This window comes from Monodelphis domestica, chromosome 5 (genome assembly GCF_027887165.1).
Source record: "Monodelphis domestica isolate mMonDom1 chromosome 5, mMonDom1.pri, whole genome shotgun sequence".
In the NCBI taxonomy this organism is placed as follows: Eukaryota; Metazoa; Chordata; class Mammalia; order Didelphimorphia; family Didelphidae; genus Monodelphis; species Monodelphis domestica.
Window position 1 is genome coordinate 221,280,949 of NC_077231.1, and position 15,348 is coordinate 221,296,296.

General features: G+C 35.9%; 1 long non-coding RNA gene across 1 annotated transcript in view; it reads right to left on the minus strand.

Moving 5' to 3' along the window:
* The window catches only part of LOC130454606 (uncharacterized), a 58,276-nt gene extending 44,851 nt beyond the window's left edge, over positions 1–13,425 (minus strand). The window contains exon 1 of the long non-coding RNA XR_008912333.1: positions 9,265–13,425. This is a non-coding gene — a long non-coding RNA (uncharacterized LOC130454606). The remainder of the gene's footprint in view (positions 1–9,264) is intronic.
* Between the last annotated feature and the right edge of the window lie 1,923 nt (positions 13,426–15,348).

A 15,348-nucleotide genomic window follows, 5' to 3' on the forward strand; every position in this document is an offset into this window, starting at 1 on the left:
ATGGCACATTCACAAAAATAGATCATACACTAGGTCACAGAAACATGGCACTCAAATGCAGAAAAGCAGAAATAAAAAATGCAGCCTTTTCAGATCACGAGACAATAAAAATATTGATCGGTAAGGGTACATGGAGAGCCAAATCAAAAATTAATTGGAAATTAAATAATATGATACTCCAAAATCAGTTAGTTAGAGAACAAATCATAGAAACAATTAATAATTTCGTTGAGGAAAATGACAACGGCGAGACATCCTTTCAAACCTTATGGGATGCAGCCAAGGCAGTAATTAGAGGAAAATTCATATCCCTGAGTGCATATATTAACAAATTAGGGAGCACAGAGCTCAAGGAATTGGAAATGCAAATCAAAAAACTTGAGAACAAACAAATTAAAAACCCCCAGAAGAAAACCAAACTAGATATCCTAAAAATTAAGGGAGAAATTAATAAAATTGAAAGTGACAGAACTATTGAGCTAATAAACAAGACTAGAAGCTGGTACTTTGAAAAAAAAAACAGACAAAATAGACAAAGTACTGGTCAATCTAATTTAAAAAAGAAAGAAGAAAGGCAAATTAACAGCATCAAGGATGAAAAGGGGATATTACCTCCAATGAAGAGGAAATTAAGGCAATCATTAAAAACTACTTTGCCCAACTATATGGCAATAAATATACCAACCTAGGTGATATGGATGAATATTTACAAAAATATAAATTGCCTAGAGTAACAGAAGAAGAAATAGAATTCTTAAATAATCCTAAATCAGAAAAAGAAATCCAACAGGCCATCAAATAACTTCCTAAGAAAAAATCCCCAGGGCCTGATGGATTCACCAGTGAATTCTATCAAACCTTCAAAGAACAGCTAACTCCAATACTATACAAACTATTTGACATAATAAGCAAAGAGGGAGTTCTACCAAATTCCTTTTATGACACAAACATGGTACTAATTCCAAAGCTAGGCAGGCCAAAAACAGAGAAAGAAAATTATAGACTCCCTAATGAATATAGATGCCAAAATCTTAAATATGATTCTAGCAAAAAGACTTCAGCAAGTGATCAGAAGGGTCATCCACCTTGATCAAGTAGGATATATACCAGGGAATGCAAGGCTGGTTCAATATTAGGAAAACTATCCACATAATTGACCACATCAACAAGCAAACCAACAAGAACCACATGATTATTTTAACAGATGCAGAAAAAGCCTTTGATAAAATACAACACCCATTCCTACTAAAAACACTAGAAAACAAAGGAATGAAAGGGTTGATCCTAAAAATAATAAACAGTATATATCTAGAACCATCAACTAATATCATCTGCAATGGGGACAAACTAAATCCATTCCCATTAAGATCAGGAGTGAAACAAGGATGCCCATTATCACCTCTATCATTTGAAATTATATTAGAAACACTAGTAGTAGCAATTAGAGAAGAAAAAGAAATTGAAGGCATTAAAATAGGCAAGGAGGAGATCAAAATATCTCTCTTTGCAGATGACATGATGGTCTACTTATAGAATCCTAGAGATTCAACCAAAAATCTAATTGAAATAATCAACAACTTTAGCAAAGTTGCAGGATACAAAATAAACCCACATAAGTCATCAGCATTTCTATATAATTCCAACACAGCTCAGCAGCAAGAACTAGAAAGAGAAATCCCACTCAAAATTACCTTAGACAAAATAAAATACTTAGTAATCTATCTCCTGAGACAAACACAGGAACTATATGAACACAACTACAAAACACTTTCCACACAACTAAAACTAGACTTGAACAATTAGAAGAACATTAACTGCTCATGGGTAGGATGAGCCAATATAATAAAAATGACCATCCTACCCAAACTCATCTATCTATTTAGTGCCATATGCATTGAACTCCCCAAAATTTTTTTTACTGATTTAGTAAAAAAAAAAAACCATAACAAAGTTCATTTGGAAGAACAAAAGATCAAGGATATCCAGGGAAATAATGAAAAAAAATACAAAGGAAGGGGGCCTTGCAGTCCCAAATCTCAGACTATATTATAAAGCAGCTGTCACCAAAACAATCTGGTACTAGCTAAGAGACAGAAAGGAGGATCGGTGGAATAGACTGGGGGCAAGCGACCTCAGCAAGACAGTATATGACAAACCCAAAGATCCCAGCTTTTGGGACAAAAATCCACTATTTCATAAAAATTACTGGGAAAATTGGAGGACAGTGTGGGAAAGATTAGGTTTAGATCAACACCTCACTCTCTACACCAAGATAAATTCAAAATGGGTGAATGACTTGAACATAAAGAAGAAAACTATATGAAAATTAGGCAAACACAGAATAGCATACATGTCATACCCTTGGGAAGGGAAAGACTTCAAAACCAAGCAAGACTTAGAAAGAGTTACAAAATGCAAAATAAATTATCTGGAATACATGAAATTAAAAAGTTTTTGTACAAACAAAACCAATGTAACCAAAATCAGAAGGGTAGCAACAAATTGGGAAACAACCTTCATAAAAACCTCTGACAAAAATTTAATTGCTCAAATTTACAAAGAACTAAATCAATTGTACAAAAAATCAAGCCATTCTCCAATTGATAAATGGGCAAGGGACATAAACAGGCAGTTCTCAGCCAAAGAAATCAAAACTATTAATAAGCACATGGAAAAGTGCTCTAAATCTCTTATAATCAGAGAGATGCAAATCAAAACAACTCTGAGGTATCACCTCACACCTAGCAGATTGGCTAACATGACAGCTATGGAAAGTAGTGAATGCTGGAGGGGATGTGGCAAAGTGGGGACACTAATTCATTGCTGGTGGAGTTGTGAATTGATCTAGCCATTCTGGAGGGCAATTTGGAACTATGCCCAAAGGGCGATAAAAGACTGTCTGCCCTTTGATCCAGCCATAGCACTGCTGGGTTTGTACCCCAAAGAGATAATAAGGAAAAAGACTTGTACAAGAATATTCATAGCTGCACTCTTTGTGGTGGCCAAAAATTGGAAAACAAGGGGATGCCCATCAAATGGGGAATGGCTGAACAATTTGTGGTATATATTGGTGATGGAATACTATTGTGCTAAAAGGAATAATAAAGTGGAGGAATTCCATGGAGACTGGAACAACCTCCAGGAAGTGATGCAGAGTGAAAGGGGCAGAACCAGTAGAACATTATACACAGAGACTGATACACTGTGGTACAATCGAAGGTAATGGACTTCTCCATTAGTGGCAATGCAATGTCCCTGAACAATCTGCAGGGATCTAAAAAATACTACCACAAGCAGAGGATAAACTGTGGGATTAAAACACCGATTAAAAGCAACTGCTTGACTACAGGGGTGGAGGGGATATGACTGAGGAGAGACTCTAAATGAACACTACAATGCAAATACCAACAACAGGGAAATGGGTTCGAGTCAAGAACACATGTGATATCCAGTGGAATCGTGCGTTGGCTATGGGAGAGGGAAAGATGGTGGGAGGGGTGGCGGGGAGGAAAAGAAAATGATCTTTGTTTCCAGCAAATAATGTTTGGAAATGACCAAATAAAATAATGTTTAAAATTTAAAAATAAATAAATAAAAATAAAATGGTAATAATAGGTGCAGCTAGGTGGCACAGTGGATAGAGCTCCAGGCATAGAGGACCTGGAGGGTTCAAATCTGGCCTAAGACTCTTTCTAGTTACTTATCCCCATTTGCCTACCTTACCCCCTTCTGTCATGGAGCTGTTATAAAGACAGAAAATAGGGGTTAAAAATAATAAAATAGTAATAATATAAAAAAATAAATAAATATCATTATAAAGTTTACAAAAAATAAATAAAATAATATTTTCCCAGTTACCTGTAAAAACAATAAACATTCTTTTTTTAAAAATTTCAAATTCTAAATTATCTTCCTCCTTTGCTAGTTCTCTCCATCCTTCCTACCCCTCTCTACTCTTCAAGATGGTAAACAATCTGATATGGATTTTACTTGTGTGGTTCTGTAAAACATTTTCACACATTACTCATTTTTGTTGATGAGATCCATGCAATAGACATACAATTACTCGTTTTTGTGGATGAGATCCATGCAATAGATTCTCAATAAATAATTGTCTAATTTAATTGAATTAGTTTAGGAGACAATGGTAAAGTGTCCATCATAGAATTTAGGTCATGGAAAAAGTACCTAGAAATAGACAAATTTTTGATTGAAATACTAAGGAGTGATTAAGTGATTAGAGTTTCAATGAAGGAAGAATAAGTTTGACTAATAGGTCATTTAATCTATAAGTTGATTCATGCCAATATAATAAAAAATTACAATCATGAATCAATTTATAGTTTAAATGTCCTATCAGTCAAATTGTTAAAGGGATACTTTCTAGAACTTGAAAAAATAATAACAATTCATTGGGACAAATAAACATTTAGAAAATCAGTGGATATAGTGAAAACAGGGGCTAAGCAAGAATAATACTTTCAAGTATCAATTTATATTGTAATTATATTATAAAAATCATTTAAAAAATGGTAACAGTTGAAAATAGAGCAATATATCAGTGAAACAGAACAGACAACAATGACTCAAAAACCATTAAATTTAATATTCTAATGTTGGGTAAACCTGAAAACACAAATTCTATAATTTAAAGAATTCCTTAATTATCAGAAAAAATCTGTAAAGAAAATTGAAAAGCACTCTGGCAGAAAACAGACTTAGGGCAATGGGCTTTATACCATATTCCATAAAATATTTTAAATGGATATGTGACCTCAGTTAAAATTATTATACTACAAAAAATTTTAGAATGAAAGTAGATCAAAAGTCTCACCACTAGATGGAAAACATTTTCTTAATCAAAGAACAGATAAATACAATTATAATAGATAACTTGTATTCTATGAAAATGATTTTTTTTTGCAAATAAAAGTGACCCAAATAGAATAAAAGGGGACTGATTGAATAGCGGATAAAGAAATCTCTATCAAATTTCCCTGAAAATAGTTGGTATCCAAGGCAAAAACGGAATAAATAAAAAGACATTCATTGTAGGCTGAATATATAATTTTGGAAGAAATCAGCATAGAGAAAATAAATCCATGGAAGTTGACTAGTTTACCAAGGTAAAATGTATAGGAAGAAAAGGAAAGAAAGGCCAGGGTAATCTTGGGGAACATCCACAGTTAGAGATTATAATATGCATGATCATCTAGCAAAGAAAACTGAGAAGAAGCACTGTCACATAGGGGATATTCAAGAGAGAAGAATTTCATGAAAATTTGAAGGAAATAGCATTCAGGAGAAAAATTTGATTATCAGTGTCAATTACTGCAGAGAAGTAAAGAAGAATTATATTGAGAAAAGACTATCAGATTCAAGAATCCAGATTTATCTCCAGGTCTCAAGGAGGCATTTGAGTAGAAGCATTTTTAGAATAATAATTAGTATGATTTTTTTAGAGACCCACATAGATTTAATGGGCAGTAGATTTTACCAAACACTTGAAGATGACCTAATAAATCAAACTAATAATAGCTTAAGGTACTAATATGCTTAACATCCAAAGACAAATAAAAAATTGGAGAGGGAAACATTAGGTTTTTTTCCTTTTTTCTTTTCTGACAACAGAAAGCTGAATTTTCCTTTTCTGACAACAGAAAGCATAAATTCATCTACATAGTCCAGACTTGTCCATGTACTAAAGTTGAGCCAGGAATATTCATTTTGTTTTTTTTAAAGACTATATTATATAGTGAATATATCTTCATTCATTATTTTATACAACATTTTTTAAAAATGCTGTTCAACCATATGGTTTTTGTATTGATTCTCCATGGCAGTAATAAGTAGAGCATTAAATCAAAATGCACTGAAATCTTTTCTGTGATGGAGTAAGATAATGTGCTCTATGTACTTTTCCTAATGTTATAGGTCAGTAAAAGAAGTTAAGAGTATTTTATAGACTATGAGTAGATAGTTAACTTGTCCATTAAACTAAGTCTTCCAAATGTCATATTCTTTTTTTTTACTTTGTCAGCTTTGCTTAGATGACTTTTATTTTTACTTTTTTTTTAATTTTATAGTATTTTATTTGATCATTTCCATGCATTATTCATTAAAGACAAAGATCATTTTCTTTTCCTCCCCACTACCCCCCATAGCCGACGCGTGATTCCACTGGGTATCACATGTGTTCTTGATTCGAACCCATTGCCATGTTGTTAATATTTGCATTAGAGTGTTTGTTTAGAGTCTCTCCTCTGTCATGTCCCCTCAACCGCTTTAGTCAGGCAGTTGCTTTTCCTTGGTGTTTCTACTCCCACAGTTTGTCCTCTGCTTATGGATAGTGTTTTTTCTCCTTGATCCCTGCAGATTGTTCAGGGACATTACACTGCCACTAATTGAGAAGTCCATTACATTCCATTGTACCACAGTGTGTTTGTCTCTGTATACAATGTTCTCCTGGTTCTGCTCCTCTCGCTCTGCATCACTTCCTGGAGGTCGTTCCAGTCTCCATGGAATTCCTCTACTTTATTATTCCTTTTTGCACAATAATATTCCATCACCAACATATACCACAATTTATTCAGCCATTCCCTAATTGATGGGCATCCCCTCCTTTTCCAATTTTGGGCCACCACAAAGAGTGCAGCTATGAATAATTTTGTACAAGTCTTTTTGTCCATTATCTCTTTGGGGTACAGACCCAGCAGTGCTATGGCTGGATCAAAGGGTAGACATTCTTTTATCATCCTTTGGGCATAGTTCCAAATTGCCCTCCAGAATGGTTGGATCAGTTCACAACTCCACCAGCAATGAATTAATGTCCCTACTTTGCCACATCCCCTCCAGCATTCATTACTTTTCATAGCTGTCATGTTAGCCAATCTGCTAGGTGTGAGGTGATACTTCAGAGTTGTTTTGATTTGTATCTCTCTGATTATAAGAGATTTAGAACCCTTTTTCATGTGCTTATTAATAGTTTTGATTTCTTTATCTGAAAACTGCCTATCCATGTCCCTTGCTCATTTATCAATTGGAGAATGGCTTGATTTTTTGTACAATTGATTTAGCTCTTTATAAATTTGAGTAATTAAACCTTTGTCAGAGGTTTTTATGAAGATTTTTTCCCAATTTGTTGTTTTAGTTATATTTATATATATATATATATTATATAACATATATATAATATATATATATATATTTAGTTATATTGGTTTTGTTTGTACAAAAGCTTTTTAGTTTGATGTAGTCGAAATTATTTATTTTATATTTTGTGATTCTTTCTATGTCTTGCTTGGTTTTAAAGTCTTTCGCCTCGCAAAGGTCTGACATGTATACTATTCTGTGCTTACCCAATTTACTTATGGTTTCCTTCTTTATGTTCAAGTCATTCACCCATTTTGAATTTATCTTGGTGTAGGGTGTGAGGTGTTGATCAATTCCTAATCTCTCCCACACTGTCTTCCAATTTTCCAGCAGTTTTTATCTAATAGTGGATTTTTGTCCCAAAACCTGGGATCTTTGGGTTTATCTTATAATGTCTTGCTGAGGTTGCTTTCTCCCAGTCTATTCCACTGATCCTCCTTTCTGTCTCTTAGCCAGTACCAAATTTGATGACTGCTGCTTTGTAATATAGTTTGAGGTCTGGGACTGCAAGGCCCCCCTCATTTGTGTTTTTTTTTTTCATTATTTCCCTGGATATCCCTGATCTTTTGTTATTCCAAATGAACTTTGTTATGGTTTTTTCTAAATCAGTAAAGAAAATTTTTGGGAGTTCCATGCTTATGGCACTAAATAGATAAATAAGTTTGGATAGGATGGTATCGTTATTTTTATTGTCTTGTGGTCTGAAAAGGCTGCATTTATTATTTCTGCTTTTCTTCATTTGTATGCCATGTTTCTGTGACCTAATGTATGGTCAATCTTTGTGAATGTGCCATATGGTGCTGAGAAGAAGGTGTATTCCTTTTTATCCCTATTTATTTTTCTCCATATGTCTATTAATTCTATTTTTTCTAAGATTTCATTCACTTCTTTTACCTCTTTCTTATTTATTTTTTTATTTGATTTATCTAAATTTGATAATGGTTGGTTCAAATCTCCCACTAATATGGTTTTACTATTTCTTCCTTCAATTCTCCTAGTTTCTCCATTAGAAATTTGGGTGCTATATTATTTGGTGCATATATGTTGATTAGTAATATTTCCTCATTATCTAAAGTCCCTTTTAACAAAATATAATTACCTTTCCTATCCCTTTTGATCAGGTCTATTTTTGCTTTGGCTTTATCAGATATCATGATTACCACTCCTGCCTTCTTTCTCTCTGTTGAGGCCCAGAAGGTCTTACTCCATCCTTTAATTCTGATCTTGTGGGTGTCTACCCTCCTCATGTGTGTTTCTTGGAGACAACATATGGTAGGGTTTTGGATTCTAATCCATTCTTCTATTCGTCTACGTTTTATGGGTGAGTTCATCCCATTCACATTCAAAGTTATGACTGTCACTTGTGGACTCCCTGGCATTTTGATATCCTTCCCTAATTCTAACCTTTCTTCTTCAGCTCTACCTTTTAGTCCAGTGATTTACTTTAAATCAGTCCCCCTTGTACTTCCCTTTCTACCCCCCTCCCTTCTTATTCCCTCCCTTATTTTCCCCTGTAGTCTTTTTAAAATTTCCCCCCCACCTTCTCCCTCCCTTGTACTGCTTCCCTCCCCACCAGTGTGTTTTTTACCCTTCTACTCCCCTATAGGGTGCAAATCTATTCTCTTCCCCAATGGATTGGATTGTTCTTCCCTCTTTGGGTCAGTTTCAAAGTATGTAAGAGTTGAGTATTTCCTATCTCCATCCTCTTTACCCTTCCAGTGTATCAATGTTCTCCCCCCTCCCGCCATGAGCTTCTTTGTGACATATAAATTTACCCCATTTGTTTCTTTTCCCATTTCTTTTAGTCATAACCTCTTTTCTTTTTTAGCTTTAGTCATGTATATATATATATATATACACATACACATGTATATGTATTTATGTATGCATATATCTATATACCTATTTATGTCTTGTCCTTTCATCCTATACAATTTGTCACTGTTCCCTCTGAGTGTAGTTCTTCTAGCTGCTTAGGTGATAGCAACAGTTTTTAAGAGTTGCCAATGACCTCTTTTCTTATAGGGATACATATCATTTTAACTGATTGGGTCTCTTAAAAATTTGTTTTTGTTTTTATTGTTGTTGTTTTTCCCCCTCTTTTTTAATTACCTTTTGATGATTCTCTTGAGTTCTGTGGTTGGACTTCAAATTTTCTGTTCAGGTCTGGTCTTTTATTTATGAATGCTTGGAATTCCTCTGTTGTGTTAAATGACCATACTTCCCCCTGTAAGAATATAGTCAGTTTTGATGGGTATTTTATTCTTGGCTGTAGGCCTAGTTCCCTTGCTTTCCAGAATATCATATTCCATGCCTTTCAGTCCTTCAGTGTGGATGCAGACAGATCCTGTGTTATCCTCACTGTGTTTCCATGGTATCTGAATGGCTTCTTCTTGGCAGCTTGTAATATCTGTTCTTTCATCTGATTGTTTTTTAATTTGGCTATAACATTTCTTGGTGTTGTCAATTGGGGATTAAATACAGGGGGTGATCTGTGGATTCTTTCAATCTCCACTTTCCCCTCTTGTTCTAGGTTCTTGGGACAGTTTTCCTGGATAATTTCCTCTAGTATTATGTCCAGGCTTTTTCTTTTGTCTTGGTCTTCTGGTAGTCCAATTATTCTTAAATTGTCTCTTCTTGAACGATTTTCTAAATCGTCTGTTTTGTGAATGAGATGCTTCACATTTTCCTCAATTTTTTCATTCTTTTTGTTTTGTTTTATAGTGTCCTGCTGCCTTTGTGAGGTCACTTGATTCTAGTTGTTTTATTCTGGTTCTTAAAGATTAGATTTCATCTCTGGTTTTTTGGTCATCTTTTTCCTTATGGTCTGATTTTCTTTGAAGATCTTCTTTCATCCTCTTTATCTCGTCTTTCATCTCCTTTGTCTCATCTTTCATCTCCTTTGCCTCATTTTCCATCTGTATGATTTTGGCTTTCAGGACACTATTTTCTTGTTTTAGTTCAAGTGCCTCTGTTTCCAGATGGCTTATCTTAATTTTTAAGTTCTTTTCCTAATTGTCTTCAGTCTCTCTTTGTTGTGTTTTGAGTTCTTCCACAGCCTGTATCCAATTCGCTGGGATTTCTGGTTTATCATTTGCTGATCTCTCCCCCTCTGTTCCATTTGGTGAGTAGTAGCTATCTATTGTAGTTTCTTTCTTCTGTTTCTGTTGTTTGTTCAAATTCACCCCTTCTTTCCTCAGTGTATTTGTCTGTGCTCTTGTTCCTCTCATTTTTTTGTTCTTTTGGGGACTTCTATCAGTCTCCCCTCTTGGAGCTTTAACAGAGGATCTCTTTGTGTAATCTATGGGGGAGGGTTGTTGGGGGTTTGAGCTTTCCTGTCCTCTGGAGGCTTTTGATTGGCTTAAAGTCCAGCAGTCAATGAGGATGGATGGAGAGCCTAGGCTTCCCTGTGTTCTGGAGACTTTTGATGGGATTGAGTTCAGTTTAGTTGGGCTGGGTTTACTCTGAGTTTTAAACTTCCTGGAAGGCTGGAGCAGATATGGAGGATCTCCAAAGCTCTGGCCAGGCTGCCAGGTCTATGCTCCTTCTTGGCTTCCATCTTGACTTCGCCTCTTGGTTTCTGTTTTTTCAGAAGACCCTGCTCTCTAAGGGGGGAGATGCCTGGCCTCTCTGGGCTCTGAGGGCTCCTGATGGGATTAGGTTCAGCTGGTTCTTTCAGAAGACCCTGCTCTCTAAGTGGGGAGGGGTCATGGCTCGCCTGGGCTCTGAGGGCTCCTGATGGGATTAGGTTCACCTGATTTGGGCCAAATGAGCCCTGATGCAAAAAGCCTCCTCCTCCACAATCTGTGTTGAATGCCTGGAGACTGGCCCGGGTTGTTTTCAAAGTAAGCCCTTCACTGGTCCTGAAGTTTTTGTTCTTTCAGAAGCTCTGAGGGCTCCCGATGGGATTAGGTTCAGGTGGTGTGGGCTGAATGATCTTTGAGCCAAAAAAAGGAAGAAAAAAAAAGCAGTAACCTCCTCCTCCATAGTCTTTGTTGAATGCCCAGAAACTGGCCCGGGTTACTTTCAAGGTAAGCTCTTTGGAGCAACCCCTTTGCCAGCCCTGGTTTTCTGTCCTTTCAGTAGCTCTGAGGGCTCCTGATGGGATTGGGTTCAGCTGGTACCCTAAAGCTGGGACCTCCCTTGAGACACAGATGGAAGGACCCAGCTAGGGGGCTACAGGCTTCCCCCTTCTCTCTATGTTTCCCTGCCGTCTGTGTTGGGCACCCCAGAGACTGGCTCAGGTTGCTTTTAAGGTGAGTCCTTAGAGCCCTGAGGTTCCCACTGCTGCTGTGGGCTCAGCACTCTGGGTTGGGGGGGATGGGTCCTGGGACCTTCTTTCTGTCTACCCCTTAGATCCCAGGGATCTAGGGTTCTGGCTTTTGGGGTGCGGTACCTTTTGATCCAGGTCTAGGTGGAGGTTTCTCCAGGTCTATTCTGTTGTTCAGCTTGAATTTCGTTGGCCTAGGAGCACTCTGTTTGCGATTGGTAAGGAAGGGTTTCCGAGGTCTGAACTTTCGTTGCTTCTACGCCGCCATCTTGACCAGAAGTCCCAAATGTCATATTCTTAAATGAGATTTGGACAGGTGCTGTGTTTCCTTCAATTCATCTACCAACATGTGTAATGCCCATATGCTATATTGTTTATGAAGAGGAGTGCCATAAATTTTGAATAAAAGACTTGAAAAGCCAGTCAACCTAGTATAGTAGAAGTCTGTACTCTTACCAAAGCAAAAAGCCAACCCACCTCAGAAAAGGCATGAAAAACAAAAGGTACCTGCAGATACTTTTCCCCATCAAGGAAACCTGTTAGCATGATAGTGAATCAATTTGCACTGAGGATTTTTAGAGAGAAGTTGTCTTGTTGCTTCTTTGAATGTCTATTGCCAGGGACAGTAATAAGCAGAGCAACAGAAGGAGCTGTCCAGCTAAGTCAAATTTTGAAGAAACTGAAAATAGAAGAGGGTAGACATCCATTTAGAACCAAAAATTTTTTAAAAATACCAACACAGAAATTTTTGTACAAACAAATCAACAGACATTGGAACAGAATAAATATAAAACTTCAAAATGTAACATTAAAGAGGAATTTTGGAGTCCACATAGTTCACTCTAGCCCTGACTTAGTATCTCATTTAAAATAGCTCAAACAACTAGCCAATAGTTCAACAACTGCCTGAAGACTCCCAGAGAAGGGAGACATACTACCTCTTAAGGCAGTTCATTCCATCACTAGGTAGCTCTAATTGTTACAATGTTTTCCCTGAAATCAAGGCTAAATGTCCCTTTGTAAATTCAGCTATTTGAGATAATTATATGAGAAGCTCAAGTCCCTGTTGCCTGTATTAACATTGAATCTCTATAACTTGGCCATAGACTTTTCTTCTTGCCGTATCTCTCACCGTATCTCTCATGAACTTTATCTGTGCTGTTTGCATTCCTGGTTAAATGTTCTCCAGGTTAAAGTTTGTGATTCTAGTGTCTACTTTTCCTAGTTAATCTATAGGGGAGGATAGCGATTTGCTTAGCCTTAGACAATTTAGATCCTTTCCACTTAATATCAGTAATTCAAAGAGAATAACATTTTTTTAAAACAAAGAGTAAAACTGAAATTGGGCAAATTGTACAGATTAAAATAAATGATAGGGTGCAGAAGTGAAAAATAAACTCTGACAGGAGCAAAATAAACCATCAGCTCAATCAAGGAGAAAATGGCCTCAAAGGGATGACTATAATGCCATTATCCCTGGAATTCCAGAAATTGGAAATAAATGGGGCTTAATAGGAGACCAGATTCCTTTACATGTTTACAATTCTAGTGGATTGTGCTAACTATTCAAAAATTTGCATCTTCTCTCTCACCTCTTTTCTTTTGAACCTCAATTTTCTGTCTCTTCAACATCTGCATACTAATGCAGTAATTTAGATTCTAAAGTTCCTCCTTGCCATTAGAAATGAAGGCTCCCTTTGTGTTGATAGGCATCATGAAGTCTCACAAGTATGTCATCAGGGAACCCTCTCACCAACCTAAGGTCGCAATATGGCATTACTGAAGTAAGAAGGATTAGAAAGTTGTCATGAGCATAGGAGAAATCGAATCTACTGGAGAGACAAAGAGAGTGGGGAAGCAATTGATAGGCAGGTATTTAGAGAAGGCTAGAGATATTAAATGTGGTCTTTGCTAAGGAACAAATTATATTGAAAATGGATCATTAAAACAACAAATCTCATATGCATGGGACAAATAAGACCTAAGCTTTGAGGCACTGACTGTAGTACAGCAGAAATTTAGGGATAGGAGAAATCAGTGTGGAGTGTTGCAATGGGAATAAATTTCCTGATGGAATTTGAACTGAAACTGGGGAGGCTTAGGATAGATAGGTAAAGATAAGGGGTGTAGTCCCATATAGCTACTGGATGGCATACTGCTTAAGTGTTAGACATGTAGTCAAGAAGATATGAGTTTGAGACCACAAAATACTAGTGGTATCATACTGAGTAAATTGATTAACCTCTTTCAGACTCAGTTTTCTAGTCTGTAAAATGAGACTACTACTATCTCAGAGCATTGTTCTATCAAATGAGGTAATATGTGAAATATGCATGTCTTAAAGAGCTAAAGAAATGATAATGGTAGCAATAATTGAAATTTGTACATTGACAATAGTAGTAGCAGCAGTATTTTATAACACTTTAAGATTTCTATGTCACTTTACATTTGTTTCTTCATTTAATAATAATAATTAGTATTAGTATTGTAAAAATTAAAATTAATCTCAAATAAAAAATATTATAATTTTAGGAGACTTGTTAGGGATCACTAGAAATAGAGTAATAAAAAGGTAACAAATAAAAAGACTGCATGCCCAAGGCTTATCAGCCCATTCAAATGCCCACCTTACCACCACCAAGCTCAGGACAGGAAGTAAAGACATGGGACACTCCATGTTCCCGCCTAATATCCCCTGTCTACAGGAAGTACATAATGACAGGAAGTCAGTGGACTCCTGGTAAATGTAGTTCTTTTTTAGAGAAACAGATTTTCAATTATACATTCCCCCTGAGATCTGTGTAAGACTAGTCTCTCCAATAGATGTTGTAAACATAACATAGTTTGGGTATTAAAGGAAAAGAGAACAAAACCAATGATTGCTCAACCTGTTGACAAAAAAATCAGTTAGGAGGCAGTCCTCTTTAGCATAAAAGTATACATACAAAATAAATTCATTCAACCCCACACATTTCAAATCACCACATCCCTATGTTCACTCTGCATCTTCTGGTTCAGTGTGTGGTCTGTGCAGGCACTTAATGGTGCCTTCTCTAAAAAGTTCACTTTCTGGATTCAGAGAGGCACCATTTTTCTTATCCTAAAATTAGTCTCAAAAAGAATTTAAACTTTGCAATTTAGAACAATAATAATAATAAATCCCCCCCCAAGAGAGTATTGAAGAACACAGAGAACACTTAGGGATGCATGGCTGAGTTATAGGTTTATGAGTCAATTGGCAAGAGAAATAAAAAATATTTTAAAAAATCCAAATAAAAAAGAAAAGATAACATCTATATGAAATATAGACTACCAAAGTCTTATGTGTAAAAATCTTAAGTAAAAGAAAAGTAAATGTATAACAGGTCCTTGAATCAGGGCACAATTAATGTGATTTATGTAATTATGCTCTTTCCCAATCAGCAGTCAGGACTACAGAAAGTTTTGCTGGTATTAATACTTCAAAGAAAACAGATCACAAATGCAAAAAGAAATATCACGTGTTTTGATGACAGTGAGGAAAGCAACCTGGTTAGAGTGAAGATTATTTATACTTTGGATAGGTAGGATAAAGAGTTGGACTTTTGCCATAGATTATAGAAAGTAATTCTAAGCACAACAGAGAAATTCATTATGAAAATATTTTTAAAGATTAATCCAGCAACAATATATATGATCAATGTAAACAGAAAGAGACTAGACATTAAGAGATCTACAGGAACCTATCATTACAGTGTAAGGACATAATGATGGTGAACTTTGCTACTATGGGAGCAATGGAGAGAAAAATTGCATGGAACATAGATGTTATCTAAGAAATAAAAGAGACACTATATAGAAGATATGGAAAAAATGAAGTAAAAAAATCTCTCCATTTTTGGTTAGAAGGTAAAAGAAAGGAAGGAAAAGCATGATATAAATTGGCA